Consider the following 18,545-nt stretch of genomic DNA (forward strand, 5'->3'; position numbering starts at 1 on the left):
AGAATGTTTCCACTTGTGGGGAAGAGCATAACTAAAGGCCATCAATATAAGATAGTCACCAAGAAATCCAATAGGGAATTCAGAAGAAACATCTTTACCCAAAGAGTGGTGAGAATGTTGAACTCGCTACCACAGGGAGTGGTTGAAGTGAATCGTATAGATGCATTTAAGGGGAGGCTAGACAAGAATAGGAGGGAATAGGGAATAGAGGGTTACGCTGATAGATTTAGATGAGGAAAGACGGGAGGAGGCATATGTGGAACATAAACGCCAGCATAGACTGGTTGGGCCGAATGGCCTGTTTCTGTATGGTATATCCTATGTAAATTGACGACCCCTTATCACTGGCTCCCTAATGAGAGGAAATAGTTTATCCTTAATCACTGTCAAAACCCTTCATAATTTTGAAAAAAACCTCTATTAAGTCTCCTCTTAGCTTTCTTTGCTCCAGTGGCATAGTCCTGGCATCATCCTGGTGAATCTGAACAATATGTTCTCTGTGGCTTTAGATAGGAAGGAGAAAAACAAAAGATACGAAGGAGAAAAACAAAAGTGGCAGTCAGAGAAATCAACGGTTTAAATCAAACATGGCCACAGTAAATAATAATTCTAATAGGTCTAAGAGCGTTAAAAAACAAGCCTGAAGGCTTTGTGTATTAATGTGAGGAGCATTCGTAATAAGGTGGATGAATTCGCTGCGCAAATAGAGGTAAACGAATATGATTTGATTGGGATTACGGAAACATGGCTCCAGGGTGGCCAAGGCTGGGAACTCAACATCCAGGAAAGATAGGCAAAAAGGAAAAGGAGGTGGGGTAGCATTGCTGGTTAAAGAGGAGATTAACACAATAGTAAGGAAGGATATTAGCTCTGATGATGTGGAATCTGTATGGGTAGAACTGAGAAATACCAAGGGGCAGAATACGTTAGTGGGAGTGATATATAGACCTCCAGTAATGCGGAGGTTGGGGATGGCATTAAAAGGGAAATTAGAGAAGCGTGCAATAAGGGCACAGCAGTCATCATGGGTGACTTTAATCTACATATAGATTGGGCTAACCAAATTAGTAACAATACTGTGGAGGAGGAATTCCTGGAGTGTTTACGGGATGGTTTCCTGGACCAATATGTCGAGGAACCAACCAGAGATCAGGCCATCTTAGACTGGGTATTATGTAACGAGAAAGGATTAATTAGCAATCCTGTTTTACGAGGCCCCTTGGGTCAGAGTGATCATAATATGATTGAATTCTTCATTAAGATGGAAAATGAAGTTGTTGACACAGAGACTAGGGTCCTGAACTTAAATAAAGGAAACTATGATGGTCTGAGGCGCGAGTTGGGTAGGATTGATTGGGGAATGTCACTCAAAGGGTTGATGGTGGATAGGCAATGGCAAACATTCAAAGACCACATAGATGAACTACAGAATTTGTTCATCCCAGTTTGGCATAAAAATAAAACAAAAAAGGTGACTCAACCGTGGCTAACAAGGGAAATTAGGGATAGCATAAGATCCAAGGAGAGGACATATAAATAGGCCAGAAAAAGCAGCAAACCTGAGGTTTGGAGCAGTTTAGGATTCAACAAAGGAGGACAAAGGGATTAATTAAGAAGGGGAAAATAGAATATAAGAGTAAGCTTGCAGGAAACATAAAAACTGACTGTAAAAGCTTTTATAGATATGTGAAGAGAAAAAGATTGGTGAAGTCAAGCATAGGTCCCTTACAGTCAGAATCGGGGGAATTTATAATGGGGAACAAAGAAATGGCAGGCCAATTAAATACATATTTTGGTTCTGTCTTCACAAAGGAGGACACAAATAACCTCCCAGAGATGTCGGGGAATATAGGGTCTGATGAAAGGGAGGAACTGAAAGAAATCAGTATTTGTAGGGAAATGGTGTTAGGGAAATTGATGGGATTGAAGGCCGATAAATCCCCAGGGCCTGATAATCTACATCCTAGGGTATTTAAGGAAGTGGCCCTAGAAATAGTAGATGCATTGCTGATCATCTTCCAACATTCGATGGAATCTGGAACAGTACCCATGGATTGGAGGGTAGCTAATGTTACCCCACTATTCAAAAAAGGTGGTAGAGAGAAAACCGGGAATTACAGACCGGTAAGCCTGACATCGGTGGTAGGGAAAATGCTAGAGTCCATTATAAAAGATGTAACAGCAGAACACTTGGAAAACAGTGACAGGATCGGACAAAGTCAACATGGATTTACAAAAGGTAAATCGTGCTTGACTAATCTACTGGAATTTTTTGAGGATGTAACTGGTAAAATAGATAAGGGAGAACCAGTGGATGTGGTGTATCTGGACTTTCAGAAGGCTTTCGATAAGGTCCCGCATAAGAGATTAGCGTGTAAAGTTAAGGCACATGGGATTGGGGTTAAGGTATTGACTTGGATAGAGAACTGATTGGCAGACAGAAAGCAAAGAGTTGGAATAAACGGGTCTTTTTCCGAGTGGCAGGCAGTGACTAGTGGGGTACCGCAGGGATCGGTCCTTGGACCCAAGCTATTCACAATATATATTAATGATCTAGACAAGGGAACTAGATGTAATATCTCCAAATTTGCAGATGACACAAAGCTGGGTGGGTGTGTGTGCGGTGAGGAGTATGCCGAGAAACTCCAGGATGATTTGGACAGGTTGGGTGATTGGGCAGAAGCATGGCAGATGCAATATAACGTGGATAAATGTGAGGTTATCCACGTTGGTGGCAAAAACAGGAAGGCAGATTATTATCTGAATGGCAATAGATTGGGAGAAGGGGAAGTGCAACGAGACCTGGGTGTCCTTGTGCACCAGTCGCTGAAGGTAAGCATGCAGGTGCAGCAGGCAGTTAAGAAGGCAAATGGTATGTTGGCCTTCGTAGCGAGAGGGTTTGAGTACAGGAACAAGGATGTCTTGCTGCAGTTGTACAGGGCCTTGGTGAGACCACACCTTGAGTATTGTGTGCAGTTTTGGTCGCCTTATCTGAGGAAAGATGTTCTTGCCATGGAAGGAGTTCAGCGAAGATTCACCAGACTGATACCTGTGATGGCAGGAATGACGTATGAGGAGAAATTGGGTCGATTGGGCTTGTACTCACTGGAGTTTAGAAGAATGAGAGGGGATCTCATTGAAACTTATAAAATTCTGACAGGACTGGACAGACTAGATGCAGGAAGGATGTTCCCGATGGTCGGGGAGTCCAGAACCAGGGGTCACAGTCTAAGGATAAGGGGTAGGCCATTTAGGACAGAAATGAGGAGGAATTTCTTCACCCAGAGAGTGGTGAACCTGTGGAATTCTCTACCACAGAAGGCAGTAGAGGCCAATTCATTAAATATATTCAAGAAGGAGTTGGATATATTTCTTAAGGCTAAAGGGATCAAGGGGTATGGGGAGAAAGCAGGGACCGGGTACTGAATTTGGATGATCGACCATGATCGCATTGAATGGCGGAGCAGGCTCGAGGGGCCGAATGGCCTACTCCTGCTCCTATCTTCTATATTTAATGTCCTTTCTATAACTGAGTACTCAACACTGAACAGTACTATAACTTTGTCCTAACTATTGCCTTGTACAAATTTGTTATAACCTCTTTTGCTCTCGTATTCAAGGCTTCCGTTTATAAAATCCAAAATGCTAATGGCCATTTTCACTCGCATTTTTGAAGGAACTATGGGGTTGAGCTTCCGTTTGTTTGTGTTAGTTAATACAGCGCAATCCGACCGGAAACGGCCGAATCTGCGCAAAAGATCGGGAATTTTAAACATAAGTGAGTTACGCCCACAACCATTCACGCTCGTATTTTCAGCGATCTCTTACGCCAGTTTAAGATTCAATCAGTCTGAATCAGGCTCTGCCCACGAAACTGGCCGCGCCCCCAGGTTGAAATTCCAAGATTCTGCCAATTGTGCTGGTTCGGGAAGGCTCTTCAAATTGCGCACATTTTCTTAGGCGCACAGGCACTAATAGGTACACTTTGAAAGTTTTTTCATATCAAAACAATATTTAATTTACTAAGAATCTGACTAGTGTACACCAATGAAACTATTAAATGATTCAGGAAAGTTTTTTTTAAAGTAATTTTCAATGATTTTAAATCAGATTGCTCACAGATGGAGGACTGGGTTAAAAATGCTTATTTTTGGTGATAACGCCATTTTCAGCTGTATTAATAAAACTGTACCAGGTTACCACTCTTAAATACATCAAGGAATACCTTTTAATGGAAAGGAAAAAAAAGAAACAATTACATTCTATTACACTGCCAGATTGCACTGGTTCATGGAAGGTTTTATATTCTTAATTATGCAAATTAATCTTAGTAGAAACTTGAAGTGTAACCTAAGCAGTGCAGCTTCAAGTGCATTTTGGGTGCAATTTACTGATTGCAGCCAAAGCGGAAAGTCTACCTCATATGTATTTGTACCCATAGCTTTCCGTTTGTCCACAAGCCCTTCAGCAGGTTTGCATTGAGTATATACCCCGATCCTCAATTTCCTGCCAAAGTGGATTACCTCACACTTCTCTACATTAAATTGCATCTGCCACTTGGCTGCCAACTCCATGAACCTGTCGATGTTTTCTCTAAGTCTTTTACAGTCTGCCTTGCTGTTTGTCAAACCCCCTACTTTTGCATCATCAGCAAATTTTAATATTGTGTTCCTTATGCTGAAGTGCAAGTTATCTATATAACACCAAGATCAAAAGTGGATCCAGCATTGATCACTGGGATGTACCACTTCCAAATGATCTCGAATCTGAGCAATACCCATTAACCCGAACACTGTTTCCTGTCCATTAACCAAATTTCTATCCATGCTGCTCCATTTCCTGTTACCCCATATGCTTGAAGTTTCATAATAAACTTCCTCTGAGACACAATATTGAATGCTTTGGGACGTTTTACTATGTTAAAGGTGCTACTGTATATAAATGCAAGTTGTTGTTGCTTTATGCAAATCTATATACAGTACAACTACAAAATGCCCTTTATCTATCCAATTGCTCACTTCTTCAAACAATACTTGCCTCTAACAAATCCATGCTGAATGTCCTTGATTATCCCATACATCTCTCTAAGTGCACACTTGTTTGATCTCAACTGATGGATTCCACAAGTTTGCTTATAAGTGACTTTAGACTAACTGGTTTATAGTTACCTGATTTATCATGCTCTCCTTTCTTGAACAGAAGTATTACATTGGTTATCCTCCAATCCCCTAGCACAATTTGCATATCTAAGGAGGATTGGGACAATGTGGTCAGAACATCTGATACCTCCTCCTTCTTTCAACAACATCAGGGCCTGGTGATTTATCCACTGAGTTCTACTAATTTTTACTGAACTAATTCCATTTTTAATCATCTCTAATAATTCACAGCTTAATAGATTGTTTAATATATATTTTTGTGATATTTCCACCAGCTTCCTGCACTCCCTCCTCTCCTAAAGTGCTGACTGCTTATTGGGAAACAAGTTCTGTGGGCCCTAGTCATGCTGCAGTACCTTGTCAAGTGGCCATTATTCCTGTGTGATCCTTGACTGTGTCAGCAGGCTGTTTTCTTGGAGGCAGCCTCACAGCCAGGCCCATTTCTGTTTGTCAGCTAACTTCCAGACAGGTGCCTTCCTATAAGGGTCGCTGAAGAGTAACTGGGAAGAAATCCCAGTACTATTCTCCTCTCCCTAACCTAAAGGCACTGAAGGAAATTGTAGCACATCAACCCCTACCACTACCCTGGCTAAGATTAGCTAATGCTACAAGAGTAGGAATTAAACCTAGTACCTTCAGATCTGTATGATTCAATTAATCCATGATAACCTGGGTGAGCCATCGGGGAACCAAAATTGCTGAAGGGTAAAACATTTGGTCATTTATTTCATTTTAGTTTGTGGGATCTTGCTGTATGCAAATTGGCTGCCGCGTTTCCTACATTACAATATAGTAACTACATTTCAAAAGTATTTCATTGGCTGTAAAGCACTTTGGGACATCCTGAGGCCCCGAAAGGTGCTATATAAATGCAAGTCTTTCTTTGCTTTCTATTTCATATGCAGGGAACTTATCAGGCCTGTGCTCAAATATACAAAATAGTTTTAAAAAATGCCAGGGGGTAATTTTAACTTCTATCGTTGGGTGTAAAATGGCTGCCTGTTTTATACCCCACCTGACTACCTTTTTCAATGGAAAAGAAAATTGGACGGGATCTAAAACAGGCGGTCGATTCGCTATCGTCTGTTACTTGCTAGGAGATAAAGGTTAACATTACTCCCTCTGTCTGAATTCTTCAATCATTTTGAATTACTTTCATTCCATTGCAGTGATTATTTGAGAAATGAACCTATCAGTTGAAAGTATGTGGCCGCCGTAATAGTAAACAATTTACATTATAGAAATGTGGAAAAATTAAAATATAGCATTATTTAATTTTTATTAGACATGGAACTGGCTATATGCTAACTATGGAAACAATCCAATGAGTAACATACATGATAGGAGTATTACTGGGGTGGATTTCCTCTAGGTAAAGTGTAAAATCGTAAACATGTATTTTATAAACAGGTTTAGGATTTCACTGCAGCTAGTGAACAGAGGAAATCTTCACCCACATTTAATAATGAGAGGGCAACAATAACATTAATTCCTCTATACTTTAGTTGCATTCTTAGTTGAGTGATTGTTGATAACAGTAAAATATGAATTTGGTTTTAATCAGTTTTTTTTCATTCTAAGGCAGAATTCATTTGTGTTTTATTGGCTGTGCTTTCGTCAAATTGGAGCAGATGTCAGGTCTAGATGTTGGGTATGTAATTCTGCCAATCTCCACACCCAATTCTGACAGTTCAGCAGTAACTGATTACTGCCAGCAACAAAAGCAATTCGCTATTGCTGCCAGGTAAAATATTAAACCTGTGATGATTAATGCTGTGTTTCACTCAACTTTAAAACCTTTCACTGGTCTGCAAAACTATAACTATGAAGGGATCACAGCAACTGGAAATATATTTAAGCATGGCGATTAGGTGTAATGGTTAAAAGATGGGTTTTTCATTTTTTGATTCAAATGAAAGTCTCCTCTGCTGGCTGGAAATGGGTCTTCTGTAACATAAGTTTGATTATTCACAATCCATTCCCTTGTGGGTTTGGGCTCATAGCACAGAATTGCCTCTAATTCAACAACAACTTGTATTTGTATAGGGGGAGAGGGCTGAATGCACAGTCAAAGAGGAATGTTTTAGGAGTCTTTCGAGCCAAGACGGGAGGTAATGAGTTGAAGTAGCATTGGGAATGAATTCTGGAGCACAGGGCCACAGTCACTGAAGGTTCAGTCCCTCCTGGTGAAGCAGAGAGAGCAGAGAACAAGCAATCTCTTGCAGTCACTGGAGAGTCCTGCCAGAACTGTATGACTGGAGCAGATTGCTCAGGTAGGATGGAGTGAAGCCATGGAGAGATAAGAAAAGGATCTTCAAATGGATTCCCTAGGACACAATGAGGTGGTGGAGCTTGGCAAAGATGAGAAATGGGACTTTGTGTGGGAAAGGACACTGGGTGGCAGAGTTCCAGATTAGCTGGAATTTATGAAGGGTGTAACATGGTGGCCAGTGAGGAGTGTTGGAATTCTGAGTGTTGCATGTGGAGTAGAATTTCAGCAGCTGGGGGGGGCGGGGGCGGGGGGAGAGGGGGGGGGGAGAGGGGGGGGAGAGAGAGGGGTGATGGGGGAGGTGTAGAGACATAAGCAAGAAGTGTTCCAGAGGTGGAAAAATGTGATCTTGGAAATTGACTGAATATGAGGTAGAAAATATAACTCTGCCTCGAAGCAGGACGTCGAGGCTGTAAATCATTGGATTTTGCCTGAAGGAGACAGCCAGGCAGAGCTGTGCAATACTCATAGGACCAACAAAGGATGGCTTCTGGTTTGCCACGATTGAGTTTAAAGAAGGTTTTGGCTCATCCAGGACCTAATGTTGGACAGGTAACCGGAAAGCATTAATTAATACAAAAAGTGAAAACTATCACACTGGTGCAGTGGAGAGTGCTTTTCTGAAGTTGGACTGAGGTAAATTGTTGGGGGAAAGTCGCGGGAGCTTTATTCTGCATTTATTTAAATCAAACAGAGCTTTCAATATAATTTAAAACCTTCAAACCTGCATGCTTTTAAACATTTTCCTAACTGGCTTGTTAGAATGTTCCATAGAGACCCCAAAATATTAAACAAATAAATCAGCTTTCTGTGCCCACACCTTCAAAAAAAGGTTTTAGTTTTCAAAAGTTTGCTGACTGACCCAGCAGACATAAATTCTGCCCACAAGCAAAACACTTTTGTTTAACATCACTGTAAAACTTTCTTCTCAGGGTAATGAACTTGAGTACTTGGTTTCACATCATGTGGGAATAGTTTCTAGCATACTATAATCACAATAACTACAAACCTTCCTGCTCCTGACTGTCTAATTTTACACAGTGCCCTGCTGAAATGAAATCATTAACAAAAGAATTGCCAAAGGGCCAATTTTAACTCGGGCAGGAATCGGAGATGCAGGGGTGGGAAGGCCCCATGACGTCGCCGGCCTGATGTCTGGGGAATTTTAATTCCTGGGCCTAATTACCATTTGACTGACCGGCTCTCCTGATCAGGTCATGATTCGGACAGCCTGCCCACTTGCCGCGCACATTCCCTGGGCTACGATTCCCGAGGTCCATTTAAAACAGGGGTGCACCTCCTAAAGCAAGATTGCATTCCCTGCTTCCATTTTTCATTGCTGCATGCTTGAGCAGCCCCCTCTCACCTGCTGTCTTCTAATAGGTACAGCTGCTGCTGGTATTGCTTTCCTCCAAGTGTTCCTCCATCCTGAAGAAACTAGCCATAATTACATAAATTTTGCAGCACAGAAACCCATGCTAAGCACAAAAATCTTTGAGGTGATCAGGCAACAAAAAGTGTGAAAGAAGCGATCTAGAAAACCCGGCAGCAAAAAGATCCTCTGATCTACTGAGCTGAAGCTGAGAGCCCCTTTATTTGCAGCTTCAGTTGTTCTCCTACGCAAAACTGGCCAGATCTCCTCCTCCTGATCATTATCTTGCTGCTGTTGTGCTTAAAGCAGGATTGGGCTCAGTTGTGATGCCCCCTGTATTTGAATATACTGCCAAGACTCACTTGGGTGAGATAGAGGAGGTTGTCTGTGGAACTGTAACCCAGCTAGGAATCAATGCCTTCAGGAAAGAGAAAAAACTGATGAAAAAAACCCGCCTTTCACGTCTGCTCAATTGCATCACTATGTTTAAGGGTCGTCCACAACGGCAAGTCACTAGGAATAAATTTACACCATAAAAGTTATTCTGTATATACAGTATTATATACAACAACCAGTTTACTGGAAGAGAGCCTGGAACTGTGTCAATTCTTTGTCACTCCCTCCTAACTTTTTGATCTATGTGTAAGTCTTCCTGTGCCAAGAAAGAATTAATAATTTTGCTTGGAGGGTCCCTATAGAGAGGCGGCAGCAGATGTGATTGCTGTGCGGTATAATGGGACTGAGTGTAAGCTAGATATGAGACCACTCACAGCCTAAAGTCTGGCTAAACTGCAGTCTTTGCAGAGCAATAAATGCAGGCAAATCCACATTCTAAGGTAATAGAAGACTATGTACTGGTGGTTATTTTTCTAGCATTTGTTAATTAGCTTTTGTTTTGGCTCATAAAACTTTCTGCTCACATAGTCCTGGTATTCTTAGCGCAGCATGAAGCCCCAGTAAAATCAATGTTAACAGGGCAGCAACGGTCTCAAAGTGGGGTCGGTAGTCTTACTGCCCCGTTAACATCATCGCATCGTTAACATCATCGCATCAGCTAATGCGATTTTGAAATGGGCCGTCTCTTGGGCAGTGGGAGTGCCGGTCTGTTTCAGGCAGTAAGTAGGCTGCTTCATTTTCCAAATTGGGGTCCTAACTACATCATTGAAGAAAATAGAAAGGAAAAATTGGGCAAGGGTGTATAACGGTGGCTGATGTGCTACCGCCAGTTACCCCAACACCACCACCCCCTGCCACCGAAAGTGAAAATTACCCCCCCCCCCCATCATTGTTTCCTCTAATTCTTTTGGTGCTTGGTCCCTTTAAATTTGCTGCACAGCATCTTCCAGCAGCAACAGCGTGTGAGCGATCCGCTCGGGACCTCTCGATTGATGTGCGGCCGGGCACCATAGGGGGAACTTTGCCCTCTGTGTGCCCTGACGTTGAGTGGCTTAACCAGTACAGCCCACTTCAGCAAAAAAAGCCGATCACCACTCCTTTAAGTTCAAGCATGAAGGGTGGGCACTTGATGCAGCCCTAGAGAGCTGCAGATACCCATGGAACCACAATCCAGCAGGTTCCAGCACCTTCAACAGGCAAGAGTAGAAAATGGAGGAAACAGGAGGGGAAAAGTGTAAAAGCACTGCTAGCAATGCAAATTTTCCCAAAGGGCCAGCATTATAACAGAGCTTTCATTAAAGGCTTGTCGTGGCTTTTTGCCCAGAACTGAAAATTTCCTATTGATGCAATCCCTTCCCCCTTTACCAGGGAACTTAGCCAGAGCACAATTTGGGATTGCTATCATGCACAGATTGTGACCCTCCCACTGCACGTCAACTGTCGCTTCATAGAAACATAGACATAGAAGATAGGAGCAGGAGTAGGCCATTCGGCCCCTCGAGCCTGCTCCGCAATTCAATGCGATCATGGCCGATCATCCAAATTCAGTACCCGGTCCCTGCTTTCTCCCCATATCCCTTTATCCCTTTAGCCTTAAGAAATATATCCAACTCCTTCTTGAATATATTTAATGAACTGGCCTCCACTGCCTTCTGTGGTAGCGAGTTCCACAGGATCACCACTCTCTGGGTGAAGAAATTCCTCCTCATTTCTGTCCTAAATGGCCTACCCTTTATCCTTAGGCTGTGTCCCCTGGTTCTGGACTCCCCGACCATCAGGAACATCCTTCCTGCATCTAGTCGGTCCAGTCCTGTCAGAATTTTATAAGTTTCAATGAGATCACCTCTCATTCTTCTAAATTCCAGCAAGTACAAGCCCAATCGACCCAATCTCTCTTCGTATGGCATAGTTCTTCTTAGTTGATGCATTCACAACAAAATAAGTGCATAATCACCAGGTTTATTTAGATAGAATAAATATAGGACAGGATTCAACTGACTACATGGCCAGATCTAACTGCATCAATGTTGAGTAGATTTAAAAGAAACTGTTTTCTTTGATAAAGGTAGTGCTCCCTTTCTGTTAATGCTGTCTCACTATTTTTCCAGTATGCATCCATCACAACTCTCCTGTGTTTGGATAATTGTAGGATTTTGTGGTTACTTAAAAACATGATTAAAACTTTGATTGGTTACCAGCAGCTGTCTGTGACGTAAGCATCCACTTCTAGAACAAATAAACTGACCTCATTATTGAAGTTGCCTGTATGGTGGGCAGTGACGAACCAATGACACAGCTGATCACTTGGTTCCCTGTAGTATCATATGCCTTAGCTGGACAATTGCCAGACGACAAAGATTAAATACAAAATAACATTACACTCCTATCCTTGCACCTTGTTGGTTTTATATCATCTTCAAAACCAAATAGTTAATCATTTCAGTGGAAGGTGACTTGAAGATTCAAAAGCTTAGATTTTCCTCTTTTCACGTTATTACTTCCAGATTGGCTATTGGTGGGTTTTCAAAGGTGGGCTGTTTGCACTTAATTTCCTGAGGTCAGCTCATTCTTCTTCTTCTTAGGCAGTCCCTCAGAACCGAGGATGACTTGCTTCCACATTAAAAATTAGTTCTCAGGTGACTGATGAGTCCAATGCGAGACCTACAGTCTCTGTCAAAGGTGGTTGAAGGGGCGGGTGGGTGGGGTGCTTGGGTTGACGTGCGCTCCTTGCGCTGCCTGTGCTTGGCTTCCGCTTGCTCCCAGCGAAGAGACTTGAGGTGTTCGGCACCTTCCCGGATGCTTCTCCTCCGCTTTGTGCGGTCTTGGGATAGGGATTCCCAGGTGTCGGTGGGGATGTTACACTTTTTCAAGGAGGCTTTGAGGGTGTCCTTGAAGCATTTCCTCTGCCCACCTGGGGCTCTCTTGCTGTGTCGGAGTTCCGAGTAGAGCGCTTGTTTTGGGAGTCTTGTATCGGGCATGCGGACAACGTAACCCGTCCATCGGAGCTGATTGAGCGTGGTCAAAGCTTCGATGCTGGGGATGTTGGCCTGAGCAAGAACACTGATGTTGGTGTGCCTATCCTGCCAATGGATTTGCAGGATCTTGCGGAGGCAGCGTTGGTGGTACCTTTCCAGTGCTTTGAGGTGCCTGCTGTGCATGGTCCATGTCTCTGAGGCATACAGCAGGACGGGTATCACTGCTGCTCTGTAGACCATGAGCTTAGTGCCGGGTTTGAGGTCCTGGTCTTCAAACACTCTCTTCCTCAGGCGACCGAAGGCTGCACTGGCACACTGAAGGCGGTGTTGGACTTCGTCATCGACGTCTGCCTTGTTGACAGTAGGCTCCCGAGGTATGGAAAGTGGTCCACGTTGTCCAAGGCCTTGTCGTGAATTTTGATAATCGGGGGGCAGTACTGTGTGGTGGGGGCAGGTTGGTAGAGGACCTTTGTCTTACGGATGTTTAGTGTAAGGCCCATGCTCTCATACGCTTCGGTGAAGATGTTGACGATGGTTTGGAGTTCGACTTCTGAGTGAGCGCTGGCGCAAGTGTCGTCTGCATACTGTAATTCGACGACAGAGGATGGGACGACCTTGGATCTGGACTGGAGGCGATGGAGGTTGAACAGTTTCCCATTTGTTCTGTAAATTAGCTCCACTCCAGTGGGGAGCTTACTGAGAGTGAGATAGAGTCATAGAGTCATAGAGTTATACAGCACGGATAGAGGCCCTTCGGCCCATCGTGTCCGCGCCGGCCATCACGCCCTGTCTAATCTAATCCCATATTCCAGCATTTGGTCCGTAGCCTTGTATGCTATGGCATTTCAAGTGCTCATCCAAATGCTTCTTGAATGTTGTGAGGGTTCCAGCCTCCACAACCCTTTCGGGCAGTGAGTTCCAGACTCCAACCACCCTCTGGGTGAAAAAGTTCTTTCTCAAATCCCCTCTAAACCTCCCGCCCTTTACCTTGAATCTATGCCCCCTAGTTATTGACCCTTCTACTAAGGGAAAAAGCTCCTTAGTATCCATCCTATCTATGCCCCTCATAATTTTGTACACCTCAATCATGTCCCCCCTCAGCCTCCTCTGCTCCAAGGAAAACAAACCCAATCTGCCCAGTCTCTCTTCATAGCTGAAGCGTTCCAGCCCTGGTAGCATCCTGGTGAATCTCCTCTGCACCCTCTCCAAAGCTATCACATCCTTCCTGTAGTGTGGCGACCAGAACTGCACACAGTATTCCAGCTGTGGCCTAACCAGTGTTTTATACAGCTCCATCATAACCTCCTTGCTCTTATATTCTATGCCTCGGCTAATGAAGGCAAGTATCCCATATGCCTTTTTTACCACCTTATCCACCTGTTCCGCCGCCTTCAGGGATCTGTGTACTTGCACACCCAGATCCCTCTGACCCTCCGTCTTGCCTAGGGTCTTACCATTCATTGTGTATTCCCTTGCCTTGTTAGTCCCCCCAAAGTGCATCACCTCGCACTTTTCCGGGTTAAATTCCATTTGCCACTGTTCCGCCCATCTGACCAACCCATCGATATCGTCCTGCAGACTGAGACTACCCTCCTCGCTATTTACCACCCTACCAATTTTTGTATCATCCGCGAACTTACTGATCATACCTTTTACATTCATATCCAAGTCATTAATATAGACCACAAACAGCAAGGGACCCAGCATCGATCCCTGTGGTACCCCACTGGCCACAGGCTTCCAGTCACAAAAACAACCTTCGACCATCACCCTCTGCCTTCTGCCACTAAGCCAGTTTTTTATCCAACGTGCCAAGGCACCCTGGATTCCATGGGCTCTTACCTTCTTGACCAGTCTCCTGTGCGGGACTTTATCGAAGGCCTTACTGAAATCCATGTATACCACATCCACTGCGTTGCCCTCAACCACACACCTAGTCACCCCCTCAAAAAATTCAATCAAATTAGTCAGACATGATCTTCCCTTGACAAAGCCATGTTGACTATCCCTGATTAATCCTTGCCTCTCCAAGTGGAGACTGATTTTGTCCCTCAGAATTTTTTCCAATAATTTTCCCACCTCTGATGTTAGGCTCACTGGCCTGTAGTTCCCCGGTTTTTCCCTACTCCCCTTCTTGAATAATGGAACTACATTAGCGGTTCTCCAGTCCTCTGGCACATCCCCTGTGGCCAGAGAGGTTCTGAATATGTGTGTTAGAGCCCCCTCAATCTCTTCCTTTGCCTCACACAGCAGCCTGGGATACATTTCGTCCGGGCCTGGGGATTTATCCATTTTTAGGCCTGCTAAAACCGCCAATACCTCCTCCCTCTCGATGTTAATGTGTTCGAGCATATCACAGTCCCCCCGCCCTATTTCTATGTCTACATCGTCCCTCTCCATAGTGAAAACAGATGCAAAAAATTCATTTAGAACCCCTCCTACATCTTCTGGCTCCACACACAGATTGCCACTTTTGTCCCTAATGGGCCCTATTTTTTCCCTAGCTATCCTCTTACCCTTAATATACTTATAAAACATCTTAGGATTTTCCTTTATTTTGCTCGCCAGTGTTATTTCATGGCCCCTCCTTGATCTCCTAATTTCTTTTTTAAGTATCCCCCTGCACTTTTTGTACTCCCCTAGGGCTTCCTCCGTCTTTAGCCTTTTGTATCTGCCAAAAGCCCTCCTTTTTTTTCTAATCCATTCTCGTATATCCCCTGACATCCAAGGTTCCCTGTGGTTTTTGGAACCGCCCTTGACCTTTACGGGAACATGTTGCCATTGTATGATCTCAATCTCCCTTCTGAAAGCCTCCCATTGCTCCGATGCGGATTTTCCTACAAGTAGCTGATCCAGTCCATTTTGGCCAGATCCTGCCTTATCCTATTAAAATCGGCCTTCCCCCAATTTAGAACCTTTATTTCCGGCCCATCCCTGTCCTTTTCCATGACCACCTTAAATCTCACCATATTATGGTCACTGTCACCAAAGTGCTCACCTACTAGCACTTCTTCCACTTGGCCGGCCACATTCCCTAGAATTAGGTCCAGTACCGCCCCCTCTCTTGTAGGACCTTCTACATGCTGGCTCAAAAAGCTCTCCTGGATGCACTTTAAGAATTTTACACCCTCTGTGCCTTTCACACTCTGACTATCCCAGTTAATATTGGGGAAGTTGAAATCCCCCATTATTATTACCCTATTATTTGCACATTTCTCTGAGATTTGCCTACATATCTGTTCCTCTATCTCCCCCTGACTGTTTGGAGGCCTATAGTACACTCCCAGCAAAGTGCTTGCCCCCTTCTTGTTTTTAAGCTCCACCCATATGGCCTCATTAGAGGAACCTGCTAATATGTCATCCCTCCTTACTGCAGTAATTGACTCCTTAATTAATATTGCTACACCCCCTCCTCTTATACCCCCCCCTCTGTCTTGCCTGAAGATTCTGTACCCCGGAATATTGAGCTGCCAGTCTTGCCCCTCCCTCAACCATGTCTCCGTGATAGCAACAATATCATACTCCCATGTGTTTATCAACACCTTCAGTTCATCCACCTTATTTGCAAGACTCCTTGCATTAAAATAGATGCCATCCAGCCTTGCCCTTGTATATTTGCCCTGTCTACCAAGCTGACTTGTTTTTTTTCTCTATAATTGGCAGCACATCACCCCCTATTTCAGCTCCCCTCTGCATCCCATCCCCCTGCCAAGTTAGTTTAAACCCCCCCCAACAGTGCTAGCAAACCTCCCCGCAAGGATATTTGTCCCGCTCTGGTTCAGGTGCAACCCGTCCGACTTGTACAAGTCCCACCTTCCCCAGAAGCAGGCCCAGTGATCCAGGAAAGTAAAACCCTCCCCCCTACACCAACTCTTTAGCCACGCATTCATCTGCTCTATCCTCCTATTCCTATACTCACTAGCACGTGGCACTGGGAGTAATCCAGAGATTACAACCTTTGAGGTCCTGCTCTTTAATCTGTTACCTAGCTCCCTAAATTCTTGATGCAGGACCTCATCCCCCTTCCTACCTATGTCGTTGGTCCCAATGTGGACCACGACCTCTGCCTGCTCACCCTCCCCCTTAAGAATGCCCTGTAGCCGCACAGTGACATCCATGACCCTGGCCCCAGGGAGGCAACAAACCATCCTGGAGTCACGTTTGCGGCCACAGAAACGCCTATCTGTTCCCCTTACGATAGAATCCCCTACCACTATTGCTCTCCCACTCTTTTTCCTCCCTTTCTGAGCAGCAGAAGCGTCCCTGGTGCCAGGAAGCTGGCTGCTGCTGCATTCACCTGGTGAGTCATCCCCCTCAACAGTATCCAACTTGGTATACCTGTTTGAAAGGGGGATGTCCGCAGGGGGCCCCTGCACTTCCTGCCTGCCTCTGTTGCTCCGCCTGATGGTCACCCCCTGTGCAGCCCTACCCTGAGGCGTGAACAACTCGCTAAACGTGCTATCCACGACCCTCTCAGCATCGCGCATGCTCCAAAACTCATCCACCCGCAGCTCAAGCGCCACAATGCGGTCTACAAGTAGCTGCAGCTGGATGCATTTCCCGCACACATGGTCGCCAGGGACAGCGTCCCTGACTTCCCACATAGAGCAAGAGGAGCAGAACACGGGTCTGAGCTCTCCTGCCATGACTTACTCCTTTAATTAATCTAAAAATTTATTCAATACCCCAGTTACAGGTATACTCTAGGGCGCTTTATTTACCAACTGTCCTCACTACAACACAGAGCCCCTAGAAATTTAACACCACAGAATTCAAGCTTGTAATGAAAAGAGAGAAATACTCACCAACCAATCACTTACCTGCTCCCTGGTGACGTCACACCCCGATTACTTTTTACCTCTCTGCAACTTCTGAGCTCGCAGACTGGAGTTTGGTATGCCTCTCCTGGCCCCGCTGCCGCCTTAAGTACCTCGCCGCCGAGTCTCCCACAGGTCCCGCCTCTTGCTGCCTGCCACTGCTGCTCTGAGGCCTCTCCTGGCCCCGCTGCCGCCTTAAGTACCTCGCCGCCGAGTCTCCCACAGGTCCCGCCTCTCGCTGCCTGCCGCCGCTACAGATGGAGCATTGCAGCAAGGAAGATCGAGAAGAGCGTTGGTGCGATGACACAGCCTTGCTTGACCCCGGTTTGTACGTGAATTGGGTCTGTGGTGGAACCGTTGGTCAGGATCACGGCTTGCATGTCGTCATGAAGCAGCGGAGGATGCTGAAAAACTTTTGAGGGCAGCCGGATTTGAGGAGGACACTCCATAATCCCTCATGGTTGATGGTGTCGAAGGCCTTTGTGAGATCAAAGAAGGCCATGTACAGCGGTTGGTGCTGTTCCCTGCATTTCTCTTGTAATTGACGTGCGGGGAAGACCATGTCCATTGTGCCCCTTAGTGGGCGGAATCCGCATTGCGACTCTGGGAGGAGCTCTTCGGCCACTGGGAGGAGGCGATTGAGGAGGATTCTTGCGATGACTTTCCCTGTGGCAAACAGCAGGGAAACTCCTCTGTAATTACCGCAATTGGACTTGTCACCTTTCTTGGAGATGGTCACAATTACAGCATCTCTGAGATCCCCTGGCATGCTCTCCTCCTTCCAGATAAGAGAAATGAGTTCATGAATTTGCGCCAGTAATGCTTTTCTGCCATGCTTTAGTGCCTCAGCAGGGATTCCATCTGCTCCTGAGGCCTTGTTGTTCTTCAGTTGTCGGATGGCCTTTTCAACCTCATGCCAGGCTGGGGTTGTGCTGAGATGGTGGCGGGTAGGATGCTGTGGGATGGAGTTGAGGACTCATTAGCATAATTTCAGATACAGCGTTGGATGGATCTAAAGAGCTGCATTTATTTGTACCACAAGTGGTTCGGACCAGATTTCTGATTGGTCCCCTTGGAGGATAAGACACACCCAACAGTTTGTCTGGAATGTGTAATTTGATCCTGTCTGCTGGAGAGTAATTGAAGGTCTCTGCAATGTGTAACTTGATCCAGCCATTGTCAGAGACAGGCTCCCCGAGCCAAGCTGCTCCAGTGCAGCCATGACAGTGGCATCTACCTGTTAATGTGGAGGATCACCTAGAAAAGCAAGATAACTCTCACACGGCGATGTAAAGCCTGCCCTGTCAACCTCCTCCCAATCATCAGTTGAGTGATAAAACATAAAATGCTGGAAATGCTCAGCAAGACAGGCAACATCTGTGGAGAGAGAAGCAGAGTTAACATTTCAGATTTGCTGAGTGTTTCCAGCAATTTATATCAGATTTCCAGCATCTGCAGTATTTTGTTTTTCAATCAGCAGAGTGATGGTAGGAATCAGCAAAGGTGGCATCAGGTAACACCTGCCCACTGCTGAGCTGTTCAATGCTAAGTTTGAGT

The sequence above is a fragment of the Somniosus microcephalus genome, chromosome 6 (genome assembly GCF_052327205.1).
Source record: "Somniosus microcephalus isolate GS21.2 chromosome 6, FLI_Smic_1.0, whole genome shotgun sequence".
Classification (NCBI taxonomy): domain Eukaryota; kingdom Metazoa; phylum Chordata; class Chondrichthyes; order Squaliformes; family Somniosidae; genus Somniosus; species Somniosus microcephalus.